Below are 21,149 nucleotides of genomic sequence, written 5' to 3'. Positions count from 1 at the left end.
ATTTTGTATATGGTCACATCTCATCTTTACCAAGAGTGATACCAAGGAAGTAGTCCTAAGTCATCAGTCTGTAAAGCCCATTTTGATAGGAGGCTGTAGTAATATGCTTTACTTTTAAAGTTGCCTTGTGATTGAAATTGATTTAGTAATAAGACTAGAAGAACTGTGTGCTATGAATGGTTCACATATCCCCTCTTAGTATCAGCATGGCTTTTAATGGAAACTACGTGGTAGGCAATTTTTAATTCACATTGTGAGAACATATCTGAAAGGCAGACTTTATTTATTGTTCTTGAATACAGAAAAATGATGTTTTGTGTGGAAATAAATTTCCTAACATGGTCTTTCTTTCCTAGTTGCCTACTGGACCTCAGCCAGAGGAGCCCAGAGGTTGACCTGAATTTCACCTTAATGACCTGAATGAATCAAGTGTAAGCTTTTAAGGGTAGAGTAAAAGGAGTGAGTCCTACTTAAGAGGTTTCTGATACCTCTGCTGTGGGGCCAGATTAAAAAGTCTCTCCCTGTGTTTTCTTTCTAAAGAAAACTAAAAAGAAAGAACATGGAAGGGGGCCATTGCTTTATTGTACTGTTTTCTAAGTCTGGAGAAGAAAAGAAAAGCTAGGTTCCCTGCCTCTGTCACCACTGAGCTGTGTGTCAGAACCTGGCTTCCTTTTTAATTCTTTTCTATCACCTAAAATTATATAATCTAAAATTGTATGATCTAAAATTATGATATAAAAAATAGATAAAACCCACTCAGTGCAGCTTGGCCTCACAAGTTCCCTGGTTTTTAAATGGACCCCATTTCACTTGTGAATAGAGTCAGATGATGGTGGCAGGAGCTGAGATTGGTGATCGCATCGTGAAGATCTTCTCATTTTATAGATGGAGACATGGAAGCTCTCAGCAAGCTGGGAGTCACTGCCGGTCATTTAACCGGCTGGCCACAAACCCAGAACTAGCCTCTAGACCTTGCTATTTCTATTCCACCACTTCACAATATCCAAAAAACTATTACAATAGCTAAAGTTTTATTTAAACATGTCTACTTGAAGGAATGTGTGTGTGTGGCTGCATGTTCAGGCACATACCTGTTTGTGTAAAGATGGAGGATATGGGGATGTAGACAGTGTTGGCTCTTTGATTTCTGGCTTCTAACAGTTTTACTTTGCCATTCATGAGGCAAAAAGGGAATAGAAAGATGCCAAACTTCCCCAAGAGTCTGAGTTTACCTTCCTAATGAGAAGTTTATTTTTCCACATTACATCTTGCAAAGAAGAGAGAAGTGGCCCTTCGCAGCTGGGCCTGCTTTCCCTAGATTTGGGCATTACAGTAATTCCCTTGGTTTAGCTGCAGCTTTTACAGGATATCTCTTTTAAAACCTCAGAAACTGATTTCTGAGAGAGCTTGCATCACTTACCAATGACTGAAATGAGCTGCAAGTTAGATGAGAAATGTGAATAAAAAAAAAAAATTAAAGGTAAAATTACATCTTATGACCATTGCCTCAACATGACTGTTCTCACTTCTTCAAACTTTCTTCTAGTTTTTATCTGTAGCATATACATTTTTATTCTTGCAATCGTAGTTTATATAAACTTTCAAGATTAGCTTTTTCACTTAGACATACTATAAACACTTTCCCATGTTGTTAAAGACTTTGCAACTACTTTATTAGAAGATGACATCATGCTCTAAATTGATAGCTTATAATTTACCCAATTATTCATCTATTACAGAACGTTTGGGTTATCTTCAGTTTATTTTTCTATTATATATAATTCTCTGAAAAAGATTTTTATAAACATAGTTGTCCCTCTTCCTTTTGAATTATTTTCTTTGGAAAATACAAGGTACTGAGAAAGGCTAAAAAAGTTTTATGATTATTCATATGTATTCCCCAGGGAGAGATTCTATTTTGGGGGTCCTGAAATTTATACAACTTGGGGAAGGGGGCTCTTTGAGAAAAAGAGTACAAAATTACAAACATAAGTTATCAGGGTCCCTCCCAGTGTCTTGAAGGACTCATCGCGGTGAGGAACCCCAAACTCAACTTGTATCAGCTTCCTGTTGTCAAAGAGGTTCCCTTAAATACTGTAATAATTTTCGATTTCATTAGTAAGATGTGAGAATACTTCATCTCTGAAGCTTCTTGAGTACTATTTTGTGATTCAGTTTTTTTTAGGTGATTTTGCCAGCATAGCCAGGTTACATTTTGACATGGATAATTTGCTTTCATGTGCATGTCTTTGCTTATTAGAAAGACCATATTCCAGTATCTCTTGCTACATAACAAACTACCCCAAACTTAGTGGCTCAAAGCAATCTTTTATATTATATCTCACAATTTGGTAGCTCAGAGATTTAGGTAGGCATTGGCTGAGTGATTTTCTGCTCCTCATGGCATGGATTGTGGCCCTCAGTTTGCAGATGGGCTGGTCTGGAGGGTTCAAGATGGCTTCGCATTCATGTCAGGCACTTTGCAGGGTGTGACTCGAAGTCAAACCTCAGTTGAGACTGTTGACCAGAGCACTTACATGTAGCCTCTCCAGCATGGTGCCCTCAGGGCAGCCAAACTTCTTAAACGGCAGCTGGTTTCACCCAGAGCAAATTTTCAAAGAGACCTGGACAGAAGTTACAAGGCTTTTTGTGATCTAGACTTGGAAATCCCAGCACGTTGCTTTTCCTGCTTTCTATTAGTCAAGTAAATCACTAAGGCCAGTCTAGATTCATGGGGGAACCTCAATGAGAAGATAACTAAGAATCGAATTAGAGGTCATCTTTACTCTACCAAAGGCTAATAAATTTTCCTTGATTGTATACTTCTTGCATAAATTATCTGCTCAATAACATCATATATTGGAATTTGAACAGAATTGTAAGGGTTTAAGTAGACCATTAACATGACTTCATGACAGTAACAAAAGATAGATATCATTTTATAGCTTGCATAAATCTACTAAATGTGCCTTTATTAAAGTTGAAAAAAATCAGAACTTCTTCAATAGCAGGCTTAAATAAGGTCACTAGTGTATAGTTATATGTTACATATAATATTATATATATTATATCCTTATCTTCTATTTATATCTTATTTATTTATTTATTATTTTATTCCTTTAGTAAGGTGATAAAAATGAGATAACAAAATTCTCATTAGCGAATTTAGGTGCAGTCATGTTTAATAAATACTACAGAAAAATTGGCATAGAAGATAGGAAATGTGCCAGCCATTTGCCTGTTTGCTCTCGCCTCCATTTTTGCCCCTCTGTGCTCTTCTTTGTGCTGTAGGTTTCTGATACCCCACAAATTATCTTTCCAGGTTTTTTATTGCCAGCAACATTCCAGTTAGGTCTTGCCAATGAGAGGTCCTGGTAAAAGACTGAGAAGTGAAGCAGGAGGAAAGTGACTCACTTCCTGTTTTCAGCTTCTGGACCTTCATTGGCAGTGGCAAAAAGCTATGGACTCCAGTATCCTCTGGAGGTTCCAGTACCCATAGTACAGAATTCTTCCTTGTTCCAGCACCAATGCCACCTCAGATATCCCCACACCTGCCAGGTGGCATTCCCCTTGGCTATACCAGCACCTGTAAGCAGAGTTCCTTAGTAGCCTGGGCTCCAGCTGAGTGGTACCTCCTCAGCAGTTCCAGCACCAGTTACATAGGGCCCTGTTGTGTTTCCAGACTTGTGTTCAACACATCTTGCCCTAGCTGTCCAAGTATCCACTGCATGGCACCTTATCCATGGTCCAAGTACTGACATGGGGGGCCCCTGTTTGGCATTCCCAGAGTCTCTTGAGGCACCCTAGAAATGTATTAGCAAGCAGGCTCCTGTGTTCTACCACTTCCTCCTCCCTTTTGTTTCCCTGGCACTGGGTATAGTAGCTGCTTTTTGCAGGTATCAATGTCTAGGTTAAATCACCTTCTGCTTTTTGCTCTTTCAGCCTCCCAGACACATTTGTAACTAGTCCCCTCTGCTTGAAATACCTCATATGGTTTCTATTTTCCTTAGTGGACCATGAGTGATACAGTAGATGCTGCGTTACTACCACTCATTTGCAGATACAGATAAAATGTCCACTAAGCAAGAATGTTCAGACTGGTGCAGCTGATGTGACAGAAAGGTAAGCAAACCATCCATAAAATATGAGTGCTTTGTTTTCTGAGTTTTAATACCCTCCCTTGTTTATAGGCTTTGTGTACATGGTGGCAATTGTATTTTCCAAGGAAAGTCTGTATTTTCACAAAACAGAAAGCAAATATTATTGGGAGTAATACTTGTTCTTCTTGTCAGCATCAAATTGAATTTTGTAACAGCAGAAGTCACGGAAATATGTCCACTGATCATTCTGTCACTAACAACGGTTCACAGCCAGCCTCTCAAAAATGAAAAACTGGGTTATTATTAGGAAAAAAAACCTTGTGATAAAAACCCTTCCATTTTTCTTGGTTTGACAAAAACTAACAGATTATGGCTTTGTTGCCATTTTGAAGCTGTGGACTGCTCCAGACTTTTCATGCTTTAGAATTATCTGTGCAGGCTGTGAGAATGGAAAAAGACACTGCCAATTCCTTTTTGAACAAAAGAGTCAAAAGAAGAATGTTTATTTATTATGTCTTGACTCATATTCATTTGTCAGTTCTGAAAAATTTGTATTGAGAGAAAAATTTTATTTAATGTCAAGACCCAGTAACAATTTATTAGTTAATTTTTGGCTTTAAATATTATACAATGCTGAATAATAGTTAAAATAGTAGGATCAAAATGTTTTGAATAAAGGAAGCTGAAAGGAAAACTTTTCAAAATTAAACATTTAATTTGGCATAATTGTAATTATATTTGATATTACAAAATGATATGATTTATATATGTTTGAACAAACATATAAAATGGTCGTGGTTTATTTTTTTACTGCCCTATGCCTGGTCCTGTGACTACCCATTGGATAATTATCTATCTTTAGAGTGCCACTTATTTATAGTTATTCCATATTCTAGATTTCCGTCTTTTATTATTAAGTCACTTTGGAATACAAAAGACTGGCCTCAGTCAAGCTAAGAGTTTATCTATTAAAGCCAGTGGGGACTGACTTAGAATATCACTTCATATGATTGTTTTTGTGAACTTGGAGATCAAATGCTTGAAATTGATAACCAAGATAGGTCAGGAATCAGCTATTCAAATCTTCACAGAATGAGGTCTTAGGATGGATGTAAAAACTAGAAAGAATTCAGATACTTACTAGCTTTCCAATGTATGAATCTGAAGATAATTTAGGAGAGTGAAAATATTTGTGACTGTCTGGTCTACTCACTTACAATGAGACACTTTAATCCTCTCATATAACATAGATCATAATATAGATTAGAAGGTGGAAGGATAGAAATCAGAGTCTCATATCTTTCCTGAATCTCCTTCTCTCTCTCTCTCCCTCTTTCTCTCTGTATATCTGTCTGTCTCTGTGTGTGTATGTGTGTCTGTCTGTCTAACTAATCTGTCTCTGTCTCTTTCCCCTATCTCATATTTGCAGGCAGCCTCTCTCACGTTGGTCTAGAACTAATAGATGGTGGAATTTAAATATATCATTTCTTGGTTAGTCTTCCCAGAACTTTCACAGTGTGGTTGGCATGTCTCTCAAGAAAGCCATTCATGTAAACTACCTATATGCTAGATTTGCAAACCACCTTGAAAACCTTCACAGACTTCCATTGATTTGTTGCACATGAGGTTGGCCTGTTAATCCAGCTCATTTCTTTTTCAGTTTTCAAGGGGACATGAAATTCATTCAACATTCGTTCCATTATTATTTATTGAGCATGTATTATGTATTAGAAACTGTTCTAGGTTCTGGGGATACAGGAGTGAACAAAATAGACAAAGAAATAAATCATCTTCCTTATAGGGTTTGCATTCCAGTGTGGGGAAAATAGGACATAACAAAATAAATGAGTCATATATATTGCATGTTAGATGTTGTAAGTGGTATGGGGAAAAATAAGGCCGAGAAATGCAACAAAGAGTGTGTGTTGAGTTGTTACTTTTAAATGGAGAAGCCAGGGAAGGCCTCATTAATAAGGAGATATTTTAGTAAATATCTAAAGATGCTGAGGAAGTCACCATAGATATTTGGGGAAAAAGCACTTTAGCAGAGGAAACAGCAAGGGTGAAGGCCCTGGGGCAGGAATGTGCCTGCTGTTTTCGAGGAATAGCGAGTAAGGCCAGCGTGTCTGGAGTCATGTGAGGAAGGAGGGAGTATTAGAAGATGACCTCAGACAGGTAATGGGGCCAGATGTTATAGAATAGGGCCATATAGGCCATATAACTTTGGCTTTCACTTGGTTGGGAAGGGAAGCCAGTACAAGGTTTTAAACAGAAGAATGATATGGCCTGAGTGATACCATCTGAATGTTTCAAGGAGGGCAGAGTGATAAGCTGTTTTCATGATGCTGATAGGTGAAGTAAGATGAGAAATGAGAATTTACCATTGAATTTGGCAATGGGAGATCATAGGTGACCTGGCAAGAGTATTTCTGGTGGACTGGGAAATGATGAAAAAGATTGGTGGGCACGAGAAAGAGGAAAAAATATTTGTGGATAAAGAGAAAAGGTACTTTTTGTATGTCTGTTTTTGCTGCAAAAGGAAGGGGGGATATGGGACGGGAGCTAGAGGGCAAAGTAAGATCAAGACAGGTTTGGTTGACTTTTTTTTAAGATGTCAAAAGTGTCAGCATGTTTTTATGCTTATGGTAAAAATACAATAGAGGAACATACACTTGTAACGCAGGAAAGATGGAGAGTTGCTGGTGCATTTTCTTTGAATAAGTGAGCAGGAATGGGACCTGCAAAATACGACAGGGGAGACTTACTGGCAGCACTGACAGCTCATCCACAGTAATGGGAAAGAAATCCAAGTATATAGGTCCAGTTACAGGTAGTTTAAAAGATGTGTTGGTAGGAACAGGTGGAAGTTCTCTCTGATTGCTCCTTTTTTTCTGTTCTCAATAAAATATGAAGCAAGATCATCAGCTAAAAATTAGAACAGCGAAGGATGTTGGGGATTTGACAAGGAAGGGGAGGGAGGTGTATGTTCCGGGGATGTTAAGTAAGATTGCCTGGCAACATTAATAAGAGTCCACCTGGGGTTAGTTTGTGTGCTTTTCTTCAGCTACAAGCAGCTCTGTGGGTTATTATAAGTAGGCAGAGTGTTGGATTTCACCAAGGTATGGTTCTACTAGTTAGTAGAAGAAACTTGTAGAATAGAGAGTTAAGGGAGCATGCAAGAAGGTGATTATAATGACTGTTCTTGTCATTTAAGCTGAGAAGATAGGAAGAGAAGGTTTGCAAGGGAGGCAAGTGGGGGCCAGTGAAAAGGTGACAGGATGATAGGTTACTGGTCCTGTAGGGTGAAAGGGTTGTTAGAATCAAGAGATTGCCGTGAAATATTAATTCATGTTATAGTTCATGTCAATTTAAAATTTTTTCTTTATTCCTGTTGTTTCCCTCTTCATCCTGTTTTACTTTAAATGTATCCCTCTTCAAAAATGAGGTGTGATTTAATCACTATTGCCCTCTCTATGTAAAATAGTATTTTTATAATAAGATAATATAGGCTCATTAAAAATTGGAAAATCTAGAAAAGGAAAACAGAAATCAGTGTCAAGATTCTTACCACTTAAACATATGTACTGGTAGTGTTTTAGAATATGTCATTCCAGTCTTGTTTCTCCTTATCTAGCTTTATGAAACATAATAGTAACCATTCTATGCATTTGATTTTGTACCATGTTTTAAGGTTTTTCATGTTACTGTAGTCTCATAAGCATACTTCATACTATTACATACTTTCATCAAGATTATCCTTAATGACTGCATAATATTCCTGTGAAGGGGTGTTTCATAATTTGTTCAATTTTGTCTACATTACAGGATATTTATGTAGTTTTACTTTGGCATTAAAGTTATGTGGTGATGAGTGTCTTTATGCATAGTTTTTAAGATGTATTATTTAGATTCCCTAAGGAATCTTTATAAGTTCATTCTGCCTTTTTTCCAAACAGAATAATACAAACCCCTCAAACCAATCTTTTTAGTCTTCTTTGTGTGACTCCTCTCAAAGTTTCCACATAGTACTTTAATAACCTTCCCAGTGGATTTAAATATAACAGACTGATCTTACATTTTCAGTATTTTTGGCTCCTGTTTGTTTTATTATTTTACTTACTTTTCCATATGATGCTACATTTTTTATGGTGCTCCATCCTGACCGCAGCCATAAATCCATACAGTCTATTATTTTGTTGATTAAAATAATTTAATTTTTAATTACTTAGCACAGTGAATTTATTTTATATTTTTTAACCAATTTTTTCTGTTGAACATTTTCAAAACTGAACCATTTAGAATGTTGTTGGTAAATGCCTCATCTTACTTACATTGGAAAACTCAAAAATCATCCCAGTTAGCAAGTCCCTTTGAGTTTATAAGGATCAAAGATGCTTGTAGAATGCAAAGGTTATGGAGAGGCAACAAGAGGAAGTGAGGAAGAAAAACAACCTAAGGACTCAAGTAGCTATGCTTTACTGAACTGGAACCCCATTATGGATGTAACAGAAGCTGTGGCCACGTGGTGGTAATTCTTATAGCTGTTGTCTCGGAAGAGCTAATCAAGGCCTTCTACATTAGGGTCTTTAGGGACATTGCCCACAGATTATGCTGCGTGTAGTCATTGAGAGTGTGGACTCTGGAGAAAAATTCTCTTTGGCTCTTGTCTCCTTTTCTTCCTAGCAGTGTGATGTTGGGTAAGTTAGTTAGTCTCTATGTATCTCAGTTTCCCCAACTGCAAAATGGAGACAGCAATGTCACCTACTCCACAGTACTACTGCGCAGGTTAGAGGACATCTCCTCTAACAGATGCAAAGTACTCAGAACACTCACAGAGCAGGCCCAGTAATTGTTAGCTATTATTAGTTACTGCAAATTTAAATTAACCTCTGTTAGACCATCTCTTTTCTACTTCTGCCAGATTTCTCTTGTTTGCAGTTTCTTTATTTTTCTATTATCTTATTGTATTCACAATGATTTAAAATTATTAAAAAGTAATTTTTTTTCACTTTGTCCTCTATTTTCATCCTCTTCCCTTTGTAACTAAGCAGACACATTTTTTTCATTTTTCTTCATAGATTGAAATCTGTTTAAAGGAATGTTTCTATTTCCTTCCATGTATTTTGTAATGCCATCTCAGTTTTAGCTTGGACATCCAACTTAATCCTAAGAGCCTTCCTTATTTCTTGTCTCTTTTCCATAATTACATGCCATCTTCAGTCAGTTTAGGTCTCTTTGGTTGCATTTAATTGGCTTGTTCATTTTGGTTATTGTTTGAATACTAAAAGATATATTTTGGAAAAATAAATGTTTTAATATAGTCTTATAAAAGCTTACAATAGATAAGTGGTTGGGATATTGATAGAATTTTCAAGAGCAATTTGTCTCTTATTAGTTCTTATATTAGCAAATTGTAGGACTCTGTACAAATAACAATTTCTTGGTGATTCAGATTTAGTTTTTCTGCCTCTTAGAGAGGACAGATGCTGTTTATCTTCCAGTCTAACCAAGAGGCTAAAGAGAAATATGGTAAATATGATACATGTTTAGAAACCTGGAATAGAGAGCAAAAGAGAATGTTGAAAATTTTATCAATCCAGCAGGAGAAGACAGAAATAAAAGAAACTAAGTAAAACACAACATAAGGTAGTAGAAATAAGTAAAAATCATACATTTTTAAGAGATTATAAAGTGATAGAACTCACCTATTTAAAGACAGAGATTAACAATCAGTGTGAATTTTTAAAAATCCAGCTGTTTGCTGTTTATAGTGGCATACCTGATAACCAAACAAAAGAGCTGAAATAAAGAGATAGAAAAAGATGTCAGGTAAATACTGTATTTCTTTGAATCTAAGACACCATCCATTTTAAGACACACTTTTTTTCGTGTAATACCAAAAAAAAAACCAACTGCAAAGCCATCTAAACTCTGATATCAGTTGCATATGCATCTTGAATTCAGATATTAAACTGTGTAAAAACAAAGTATTAAAATTCCGAAATGCAGTAATGAAAAGAAAGTTGATATGGCAATAATAATATCGCATGAGATATACTTTAGTTCAAAAAGCATTTATAGAGATAAAGAGAAACACTAGAGAAAAATAAAGAGAAAATCCATTAAGAAAACCTAAGCTTTGCATACTTATATGGTTTTAACAGCAAAGCCTGAGCCTTATGAAGCAAAAACTGACCTAGTTATAAGAAAATACGACAATTTCAAAATCACGGTTGGAAATTTTATCACACCTTTAGCAGAAACTTATAAATCAAACAGTCGTAAAATATTTGTAAGAATATATTTGAACACCATAGTTTAAGAACTCCATCTAATAAGACACAAAGAGACTCAGGAATTTCATGCATAGTGTTACTAATTTTTTCTTCAATTTCAGACATTCTGTGTGTATTTCCAATTTTTTAAATGGGAAAAATGATAATTCATTACACATCACCCAAAAACCCTCAACTCCTTTCTTTAAAATGTAACAAAAGCTGCTAAAACAAACACACACACACTAAATACCACACAGTTAATATAGTTCTATAAAAACCAAATAACCAATATTGCTTAGTGCCAGTAGCTTCCAAATTCATATCCCCTTTATTTTCACTCTATTGATTTTGAAGTGTATGATTCTAGTCAGCCCTGATGGTCTAGAGGCATGGATTCCTTGCCCTCATCATCGCGGCCGGGCTTCATGTCCCAGTCAGGGAATCACACCACTCGTCTGTCGGTTGTCATACTGTGGTGGCTACGTGTTGCTGTGATGCTGAAAGCTATGCCACTGATATTTTAAATGCTAGCAGGGTTACCCATGTTGGACAGGTTTCAGCGAAGCTTCCAGACTAAGACAGACTATGAAGAAGGGCCTGACAGCCCACTTTTGAAAAAATTGGCCTTGAAAATCCAGTGAATAGCAGTACAGCATTGTCTGATAGAGTGTGAGAAGGAGAGAGGATGGTGCAAAAAGACTGGACAGAGTTCTGCTCTGCTGTACACAGGATCGTTAGGATTCGGAATCAACTCCACAGCACTAACAACAAAAAAAAGCATTATGATTCGAATGTTCTACTGGTTAGATTTGAAATAAAACTTCAGATTTTCCTGAATATTATTTAGCTAAAAATGTTCCTTTGAGTTTAGGGGAAATAAATACATTTTTTCCCAGAGAACCATTGGCCAATAGGTTGTAATTTGAGATTCATACGTTTTATAAAGTTTATGTATTAAAAACTAAGAGACTTTTACTGGGGAAATGTTAACCAGGGAGATGTTCTTTGTGATATACCTGTATTTGTTTATGCGGTGAGCTAGAAAATGCCACCTGGAGCATAAGAAAACTCTTTTTGCCTAACCTACAGGCAGAACTAATGCTTATGCCAAAAGCCAGCTTTTGCATTATCTTAATATCTAAAAGTGTCTCTATCTAGATCTTATAATTCTCAGAGAAAGAAAGGACAAGGAGACATGAACCTCAACAAAGCATGCTGAGGGAGAGAGTATTTGTCCCTACAGCCTGGAGCAGAATTGGTCTTAGATGTGATCCCTAGGCTATACCAGGATGGGCCATGCCACTCACAGGGAAGGGAGAGGCCTACATTTTTCCTTTATCACTCTAAAATCCCATGTCTAGCACCATGTCCTAACAAATGTTTTTGCCCCTGAAAATGTTGCTTTGTAGGGATGGGCACCATATTTTATTGTGTCCAGTAACATGTCCATCTAAAATGAAACAAAATGGAACAAATATATTCTCATTACCTTATAATCATGTTTAATGACTCTCAATCTTCATTGTGCATCAGAATCTCCTGGGAGATTTTAATAACAATAATGATATTTGGGCTCTGCACCAGGCTCTTGGATAGGTTCTGGGCATCTGTTTTTTTTTTTAAAGTTCCATAGTTGATTTTGATGCAAAGGAAATGTTGAAGACCTCTATTTTACACTTAACTGATTAGGCCAACCAATCAGGGAACCTGAAGCAAGGCTAGCACAAAGCTCCAGAACCTGGAGGACCCTGACCTGGCACCAGGTGGTGCTGTGAGCACAATTCTGAGCCTCCTTCCAGTTTCCCCAGCTGAACACAAGGAACTCACCAGCTCCCACAGAGCAAGAAGGGTCTCAGCAGAGGGAAACAACTCCCAACCCTGAGGATTCCACCTGCTTTAAATGAAAGGGGAGATGGAGTGGAAGGGAAAGGAAGAGATCCTTCTGGAAAGATTCGAAGTGTCTTTGGGCAGCTAAGTGAGGGGGTTCACATTTTCAGGCTGATTTAATGAAGTAAAAAGGACAGTGATGGACAATTCTATTCATTCCACTCTGGATGGTTTTCTTTGTATTTAATTTGCTATTTCTATTAGAATTTAACGCCTGAACATAGAATAACAAAGCACAATTTAAATATTAAAATTAGTCATTCCTATACAGCTCTTATATATATATATATATATATATATATATATGTCTGTATATTTACTTTTTTTCATGATTGTTTTAAATACTTAAAAAGTTTACAGATAGAAGGAATTTACACTGAATGTTTCACATTCTTTATGTGGGACTCTGTGCTTATACCCTAACATGTGTAATTACATTGACCAATCATCCTGGTTTTCCTTGGGCTGAGAAGTTTCAGTTTCAAAATGGGACATTCCTGGGCAAACCCAGACTGACGGTTGGCCCCCTTACTTGCAACCCACATATTCACTTGGGCAGCTGTGTTTTCCTGTTATTCATGTGTTTAAGCAGGACACAACACCTCTTATCATTCACTATAATTGTTTTTGTATCAGTAAGTAATATGAATATTTCTGAAGATTATATGGGAGAAGTAGATGGTAGGGTTGACAATGCATATCCCTCAGTGTTCCATAGAGAATATTCTCATTAATTAGTCTTCTTATTCCCCATCTCCTTTTAGACTGCAATCACTTGCAGTCCCAACCCCCAACCCCCTCAGTTAGCTTCCTGTTGTACACAGGAAAATTTTGGTCTCTCTTAGCTTCTTCAGACTTCTTGTGTCCTCCATCACTACTTGATGCTATCTTCAAATAAGTGAAAATTTTAGGATTTAATTGTCTTTCATAAAGGAAATGATCTTCTGGTTTCCAGTATTCCAAGAACAGTGAAGCATTACTAGTAAAAATATTTCTTGTTTGGCTAAATCATGTCTGCCTGTATATCTATAACTCTATCTATCTACCTATCTATCTGAATATATATTCACATATGTACACATATTAGTATTTTTCAAGTCTGTGCTTTAATGAACAGTTCATACTTTGCCCATGATTCTCAGTTTACAAAATTGACGGATACAACCACTGAGAGCCCAAGAAACATTAAAAATTAGACATGATAAATTGTTGAGGATTAAGGGGATCCTGCTCTACACATTGGATGATGTGGCAGAATGAATGTTCCTTTCTTTAATCTTAACAGCTCTACCAACTTTCAGCTATGTGCTCCTTCTCATGGCAATTATTAGTGCATGAGTACTCTGTTCTCATTTACCAGTGATCGAACATTCAGTTACCCTCTATCAAGAAGGCAGCCTTGTCAGATGAGATGTAAATGATTCACACAAGTGTTCTAAGTTCAAACCAAGGAAGACCGTGGGAGTACACAAAATGTTTGTCTGAGGGTGATTTTCTCTTGGCAAAAAATATTGGGAATCTTTTAATTCTATCCTGTGTGAGTGGGGCAAATTTTGGTTGAAAAATGTTAGATTTTGTTGCAAAAGGATGATAAAATCTAGTTAGAAAATAATTTCTCAATTATCCTCTTTAGAGAGGTGAAAAGAGCATTATCAGATTGGATAGTCAATTAAGCTAAAATGGTGATTAAACTTCCACGGTGCTTGTTGTCCGTCCTCTTTTCCAATGTTCCTTAAGTATCGTTGTCAGTAACCACTTATTACTCTTGGTAAAACCAACAGAATTGGCGTAGATGTAAAAAAAATAAAAGACAACAACTATCATTTTAAGCAGCAATTGGTGTTAATTGGGTGTTTATGATATTTAATTTAATCTTTATAACAACTTTAAAACAAAAAGTTTTATTGAGATGTAATTCACATACAGTTACAACAACTTTTTAAAGTAGATATTTTTATACTCTATTGATGAGAAAAGTGATGCTCAAACCAGTGAATTCGTTTGTAAGCTTTTCTTTGAACCCGTATATGCCTAATTTCAAAGCCTACATTCCTTCTAGTGCACCCCAGTGCCTCTGTTGTCATGAGCCTGACACTCTTTTTGGCAGGAATAATGCAAATAGCTGTTAAAATTTTTCTAAGATGAGTGAAGAATAGGAGATAGGGTCCCAAGACACAACTTATCGCAGTCAGTCTTTTTCCCTTAGGGAGTGAGGTCAGCGTGTCAAGCCATCTGAGTGAGAGGAGAAGCTTCTGGAGCGGGCCCAGATAGAGAAAGTGTTTCTATATGCACAGGAATAATAGGAGGGAGGGACTAGAAGAAAAGAAAGGGCGTCATCTTGTTGTTCTACTTTTTATACAGTATTTCACTTGACTATTAAAGCAGCACTGTGAAGAATGTGGGCTTATTAAATAATAATAATCCTTGCAATTTTTATTTCTTTTCATTTTTTCCTTTTTTTTTTTACAGGTGATAAGCAGAGTCACAGAAATGTTTAATAACTTTCCCAAGTTTATACCCATGGGTCAGAAACAAGAGAATTTTTAACTCCGAAGCCTGTATTCTTTGTACTTTGCCAAAATGCATTTACTTATAAGAAAAAACCAAACACGGCTGATAGGGGACAACTAATGAGGTCTCAGGATGACAAGTATTCTATAAAGTGGTGGAGTTTTGCAGGGTATGAAGCTTATAAGAAAACAAATACAGAATCAGGCACAGGGCCTTGGAAAGGGCCATGCAAGTGAGAGTCCTACAGTTTCAGCTTCATTAGCCACACTGTAAATCCGATTTTGGCTCCACTCCTTCCAAATCAGTAGTTTACCTTTGTACCTTTTGAAAAGTATAAGCCAAGAAACTTCTCTTGCATTGAAGGGTTCAGAGAAAAAAAAAAGACTTCAGGTCACTGTTACATGCTGAAGTCATATCTGACAACTCATGCAATAATTAAACTTGTTCCCTTACTAGGGATAGGTTTTGCAGCTCATTTGTCTTTGAGAGTTTGCTAGGAACATATATTGCTTAAAGTTAAACTTGAGAGACACATTGCTGGGAATATTGTTCGGCAACAGTAAGCATTTGATAAGAAATTCATTAAATTTTCTCCACAAAGAAAGTACTAAAGATTGGCTCCATGGCCTAGAAGTATGACTTAGAAGTATTAAGCTCTATGGCTTAGGAGTCTATGCTTTTGTGTATGAGCAATGACACAACTGTGTTCTAAGGAAAACTTAAGACCATGTCACAGCTACAATAAGCAGAGGTAGAATATCTTCTGTTTAGGACTACCTTGTAGCTACTCGTTTCAATTTTCACAAAAGGGTATGACTCTTCTTTTTAGATTAGCTGATTGTTTGGGTCTTTTAAAGGAAGTGCGGTTCTGGATCCTCATCAAAGGCTAGAACATCTGAGACCATGTAGGTTGAAAAGTGGAAACAGAAACTCACTTGAAAGAAACTAAGTAGGGTGGGCTTTACTGAACCAGACAATCTATCCTGCCCTTTTGTAACCTAACCTGTATCCTTGTATTAGGATAGGGAGGCAGATAGCTGCTTAGCTGGACCCCCTGCTTTCCATCTGACTTGACAGAATTGCCTTCAGTGATGTGCCATCAGCACACATTAAGAAAGAGTTCCATGAAAGAGACTCACTGTTGAACACATGATAAAGGGTGGTGTGAAGATGTCATTCCCAGCAGTTGCAAGCTTCTTATCACTCCTGGTGATGCTGGTGCTTCTGCTAAGTGGTTTATTTGTATCATATGGTCACTGTGAAGCTTGTAACTAATAATGTTTTCCTTATTGTGGTCTCTCTGAGAAAGTGGAGAGCCAAATTTGTATTCTATTGCTAATAATATACTACAACTTACAGCATGATGTTTGTGAAACTATTTTGGTTTTCCTACCACCTCCCTGCAGGTGTCACCCTAATTTATTCACCTACTTGTTTTTGTTTTCTTTTAAAGATTGGCACCTGAGCTAACATCTGTTGCTGATCTTCTTTTTTTTCCTTCTTCTTGTTCTTGCCAAAGCCCCCCAGTGGTTAGTTGTATATTTTAGTTGTGGGTCCTTCTAGTTGTGGCATGTGGGATGCCACCTCAGTGTGGCTTGACAAGTGGTGCCATGTCCGTGCCCAGGATCCAAACCAGCAAAACCCTGGGCAACTGAAGCAGAGCACACGAACTTGACCACTCGGCCACCAGGCCGGCCCCTCTCACCTAATTGTTTATTTTTTAACTTTTTTACTGAAGAATAATATACTTGTTTAAATGCATTTTGTCATTTGAGTATTTGTAAGTATTCTCAAATTCTTTTTAAACTGAAGAAGGGTTGTGTGTGCATGTGTGTGTGCATTTTGTCATTTGAGTATTTGTAAGTATTCTCAAATTCTTTTTAAACTGAAGAAGGGTTGTGTGTGCATGTGTGTGTGCATGCACTCACAAAAAAACTCCATTCAAAAATGAACATACTGAAGGGAATTCATATTAAAAAAATAAATGTCTATTGATCAATTATATATGTTTAGGTCAATATTAAAAGATTGCTGATTTACAATGGATATTTATCAGAAGTCTGTAATACTCAAACACTAATATCTCTATGAAATATCCTCTGAACTTTCAAAAGATCTCTTTATCAACTTGTTGAATGTTGATTACATAGTTTTGCTCTGTGAGGTGAAAGGCAAGATGCTGCAAGAATGAGGTAAAATCCAGACAAGTAGGACTGACCTTACCAGGAACTTGATTTTCTCTTGCCTTGGCCAAATGTCACATCCAAAGAGTCCTTATTTGGCGGGAAGTATGATGCTAGGGGAGCGTGAGGCTAGAGACCACTTTATTTCACTCTCATTGAGTTAAACTTTTTTATCACTTTTGCTTCGAGGTCTTAAAATCTAAGCTGTTACTACTTTTGACATTATATAGCATCAGAATTCGAAGGGATCTCATTTTTTACTCTTATAGAATTCACGGAACAGTTAGAACTACTCTCATATCCTCCTTATTGAATTCAAATCAGGAGATGACAGTTTGATTGCTGAACCTACCAGTGACAAAGGTGCTACCTTGGACAACTCATTTAACTTCTCTGCAGCTCAGTTTTATCATCTGTAAGATGAGTATTCTTCATCTAAAATAATGCTGTTCTCTTTTCTTCATGATCATTATAATTGCTGTCATTTGCTTTGGGTTTGAAGACTAAGGGTTGCCAACTTCATAAGCCAGGACTAGCTGCATAATTGGCAGTGCCCAGGGCAAAAGAAAACTATGAGGCCACTTGTTCAAAATTTATTAAGTGTTTCAACAGCAGAGGATTACACTAAGCATGAGGCTCTTCTGAGAGTGGGGCCCTGTGTGACTGCACAGGTCTCATGCTCACTTTATGGGCCCTGCTGTGAACATGATGGTGAAGATCTCCTGGGATCAAAACTGAGGCTTGATGCTACTCTCCAGCAACAAGCCCAGGGCATAGTCTCAAATCTCACTTCCTTTGGAAGGTAAGATCTGACTCATGGGTAGGAAGCATAGTGTAGGCTTCAAAAGCTTGTTCTCTAGAGTCCAGTATCCCCAAGTTCAAACAATGGCTCTGCTGCTTAGTACCTATATAATCTTGGGCTAATAAACTCCCTAAGCCTCCATTTCCTTATCTTCAAAATGGAATAATAATAGAACCAACTTTCTATAATTGTTGCCAGTTATAAATGAAAAAATTCATGCATAGTACTAGCAATGTAGCAGGCTCTCAATAAATAATAGCTCTTATCGTGGTTATTCTTTATTATTTTACAGGCTTGAAATACTCCTTTTGTGTATCTGTTTAGAGACCTTTACATTTTCTCTTATAAACTGAGGTTTCTGGGAAGGTTCCTTGGCTACGTTATTAAGCCTAACATGAAACAATTTTCAATCTACTGTTTCTCTGTTCCTGATTTGTGCTTACTAATATGATCCTATCCTGAACAATTATTACAATTTTCCAAAATTTCAATTCTGCCATTGATGGAAGGGTCATAAGATGTAATGGAAGTGATAGACATCTTGACATGGTAATATTAACAAGAGGAGATATTTATGGAATGTCTTGAGTTACCAATATTGGAGGCATCATACAAATTATTGTACATTTCTAACACTGCTTAATGCATCAGGGTCCCTCCTGCCCTCCCTGGAGAATCTTGTAAAGCCATTTTCCTTGGTAAAAAGTGCTGCTGAGGGGCTGGCCCCGTGGCCGAGTGGTTAAGTTCGCGCGCTCCGCTGCAGGCGGCCCAGTGTTTCGTTGGTTCGAATCCTGGGCGCGGACATGGCACTGCTCATCAGACCACGCTGAGGCAGCGTCCCACATGCCACAACTAGAAGAACCCACAACGAAGAATACACAACTATGTACTGGGGGGCTTTGGGGAGAAAAAGGAAAAAATAAAATCTTTCAAAAAAAAAAAAAAGTGCTGCTGACATTTTCCCATCAGATCTTTTCAGTCTTTGGTCGTAATGTCCGGAGGTAATACTCAAACTATCTAATAACTGGTGGTAGGGTAATTATATTACCAATCAGAGAATGCCCCTAGGCCATCAGAAGGTACCCTGGGGGTAACAACATCCAGTAAGGCTACACACACCCTGGTAAGGCTCAGTAAAATCATACCAGTTGAGCATCATCTGCTGATTATAGTTCCCTTGTGAGCCACTCAGCCCTTTTATACCAGTTGCATTTACAAAGGAACACAAGTTATTTGAATAGGTTTGGCCTTCGGAGGATGAGGAAATCCACCAGTTATAACCTCTAAGAGTTATAGCATACATGGAAATATTTTTAATATCACCTAGGTCAAGAGTTAAATACAGTACAAATCATGGAAACATGTAAAGGAGATCTGAGGTATTCAACGACTAGTTGGAAAATACTTTGAACCTGCTGGGTGGCTAAAAATATCAATTTTCAGTATATAATGACTACCATAAACACTTCAAAGGAACTCATTTTAGAGGAACAATTCTTTTGAATGGTTTTGCTTCTCTGGTTACTCTTTTGCAACCTCCCCTTCCCCCACAATCATCTGGGATATTTTGCTAAATTGTACAGTTGGTAAACATTCCCAGTTCCTTAAGGCCTAGTTTAAACAGTATAATAAATTAAGAGCGAAACTTTATTCATTGGTTCTTTAAGGAAAAAAATAATGGATCATGCAGAATCAGAATAAGTGCCTTGTAAAAGGCATATTGACAAAAATGTGTCCCCAGTTAAGTGGATAGTAGACTTCTTTCCCCACGTACTCATTCCAACAAAGATTGACTGATGCTTCTTTAGGCAAAGTTTAAAAAATTCCCATTTTGGACAGCAATTGCCTATGAGTATGAAGTTTGTCACACTGAGTTGGAAGAAGACACAGGAAAATGATAAATGTAGCTAGTGCCATTTGCACCTGGGTAAACAAGAACTGCCCTCCACAGGTCAGCATCAGGGTTTTTTCCTGATACTACCTCTCTCTGTATTCATAGAAAAAAAAGTCCAGATTCAAGGTGAAGTCCTGTGAGATGGGGGGGAGGGGTTTTGGTGAAGGGAGAAGAAGGATTTATTGGGAAATAGTGGGAGCAGCCAGAGAGTAGGGAGAAATCTACTTGGCCAGGTAAAGATATTAGCATGGTAGTTTTCAGGTTGTGATTTTCAAAACGTGCCCCCAAGAACCACAGTGTCACATCTTTTGGTCACTTTGTTAGAAATGCAAATTCTTGGGCTCAATCTCAGACCTTCTGGATCAGAAACACTGGGGTGGGTCCAGCAAACTGTGTTTGATCAGACTCTCCAGTTGATTCTGGTACAGCAAACGTTTAGAACCACTGCTTTAAAGGACAGAGATCTGGTTGAGTGACTGGAGAATGGGGCTACTCCACAAAGAACTGCAGCAAACCTGTGCCTTTGTGTCTGAGGTGTTATGATCTTCCAGGACCATAGCTGCCTAAGCCACCATTTCTGGTTCTTATGTGGTCGAGGACTTCTAACTGTATCCCACTAGATTATAGCTATTTTTTATACCAAGAGTTGTTTGCCTCAAAAGAATCCTGGGTATAAATTATTCCTTTCTGCTCTTTCTCCACAAGAAATTAAAGAGTTTAGGTAGATTTCTGTCTAAATTTGTTTTCCATTTAAAATGTACTTTGTTTTTATGAAAACTGCTTTTATATTTAAGTATTTTTTCTCATTTTAATTTGATTTTCTTAATTTTGCAGAAGGATGTGAACTTAATTTTCTTAGCTCAAAGTTTTGGCTACCCATGGTGTGCTAAGGACTTTTAGTTTTGGACATTCTATTTAGTAAAATCAACCACAGAATTTTGACGATCGGCCAGGAAATTTGAGGTTTCAGCATAAATTGCATATTGCGTAATTTGGTTTTTCACCTAATCTTTCCATGTAGTTTCACCTATCAGAGGAAAAAATTGCTATTGCACCATTTGAATTTTTTTTTTTTAGAAGCAGTGATTCCTTTTTGGTGAGGAAGATTGACCCTGAGCCAACATCTGTTGCCAATCTTCCTCTTTTTTGTTTTTGTTTTTTCTCCCCAGAGCCCCAGGACATAGCTGTATATCCTAGCTGTAGGTCATTCTAGTTCTTCTGTGTGGGATGCCGCCACAGCATGACTTAATGAGCAGTGTGTCGGTCTGCACCCAGGATCCTAACTGGCAAACCCCAGGCCGCAGAAGCAGAGCGCATGAATTTACCTACTCTGCTAGGACTGGCCCCTGTTTTTTTATTTTTTTTAAGTAATTTTGTTGGGATTATAATGGTTTATAATATTGCATAATTTCGAGTGTACATTATTGTTTATCAATTCCTGAATACACTTCATTGTGCTCACCCCCAGTAGTCTAATTTTTATCCATCACCATA

The 21,149-nt window shown here is 37.3% G+C and overlaps 1 protein-coding gene across 6 annotated transcripts in view; it reads left to right on the top strand.

Annotated features, from left to right (window-relative positions):
• The window catches only part of MACC1 (MET transcriptional regulator MACC1), a 66,728-nt gene that overhangs the window by 18,820 nt on the left and 26,759 nt on the right, over positions 1 to 21,149 (top strand). For 2 of the 6 annotated variants that reach the window (XM_070615871.1, XM_070615873.1), the window contains exon 2: positions 4,011 to 4,122. The exons of 2 other annotated variants lie outside the window; for them this stretch is intronic. The gene's annotated coding sequence lies outside the window, so the exon portion shown is untranslated. Of the gene's footprint in view, positions 1 to 356; positions 432 to 3,942; positions 4,123 to 21,149 lie in introns of all 6 variants that reach the window. 2 more of the 6 variants (XM_070615872.1, XM_070615870.1) reach the window with 2 other exon arrangements.

Source organism: Equus przewalskii, chromosome 4, assembly GCF_037783145.1.
Source record: "Equus przewalskii isolate Varuska chromosome 4, EquPr2, whole genome shotgun sequence".
In the NCBI taxonomy this organism is placed as follows: domain Eukaryota; kingdom Metazoa; phylum Chordata; class Mammalia; order Perissodactyla; family Equidae; genus Equus; species Equus przewalskii.
The sequence above is the reverse complement of the archived record's forward strand: the minus strand, read 5'-3'. Positions and strand labels throughout refer to the sequence as shown.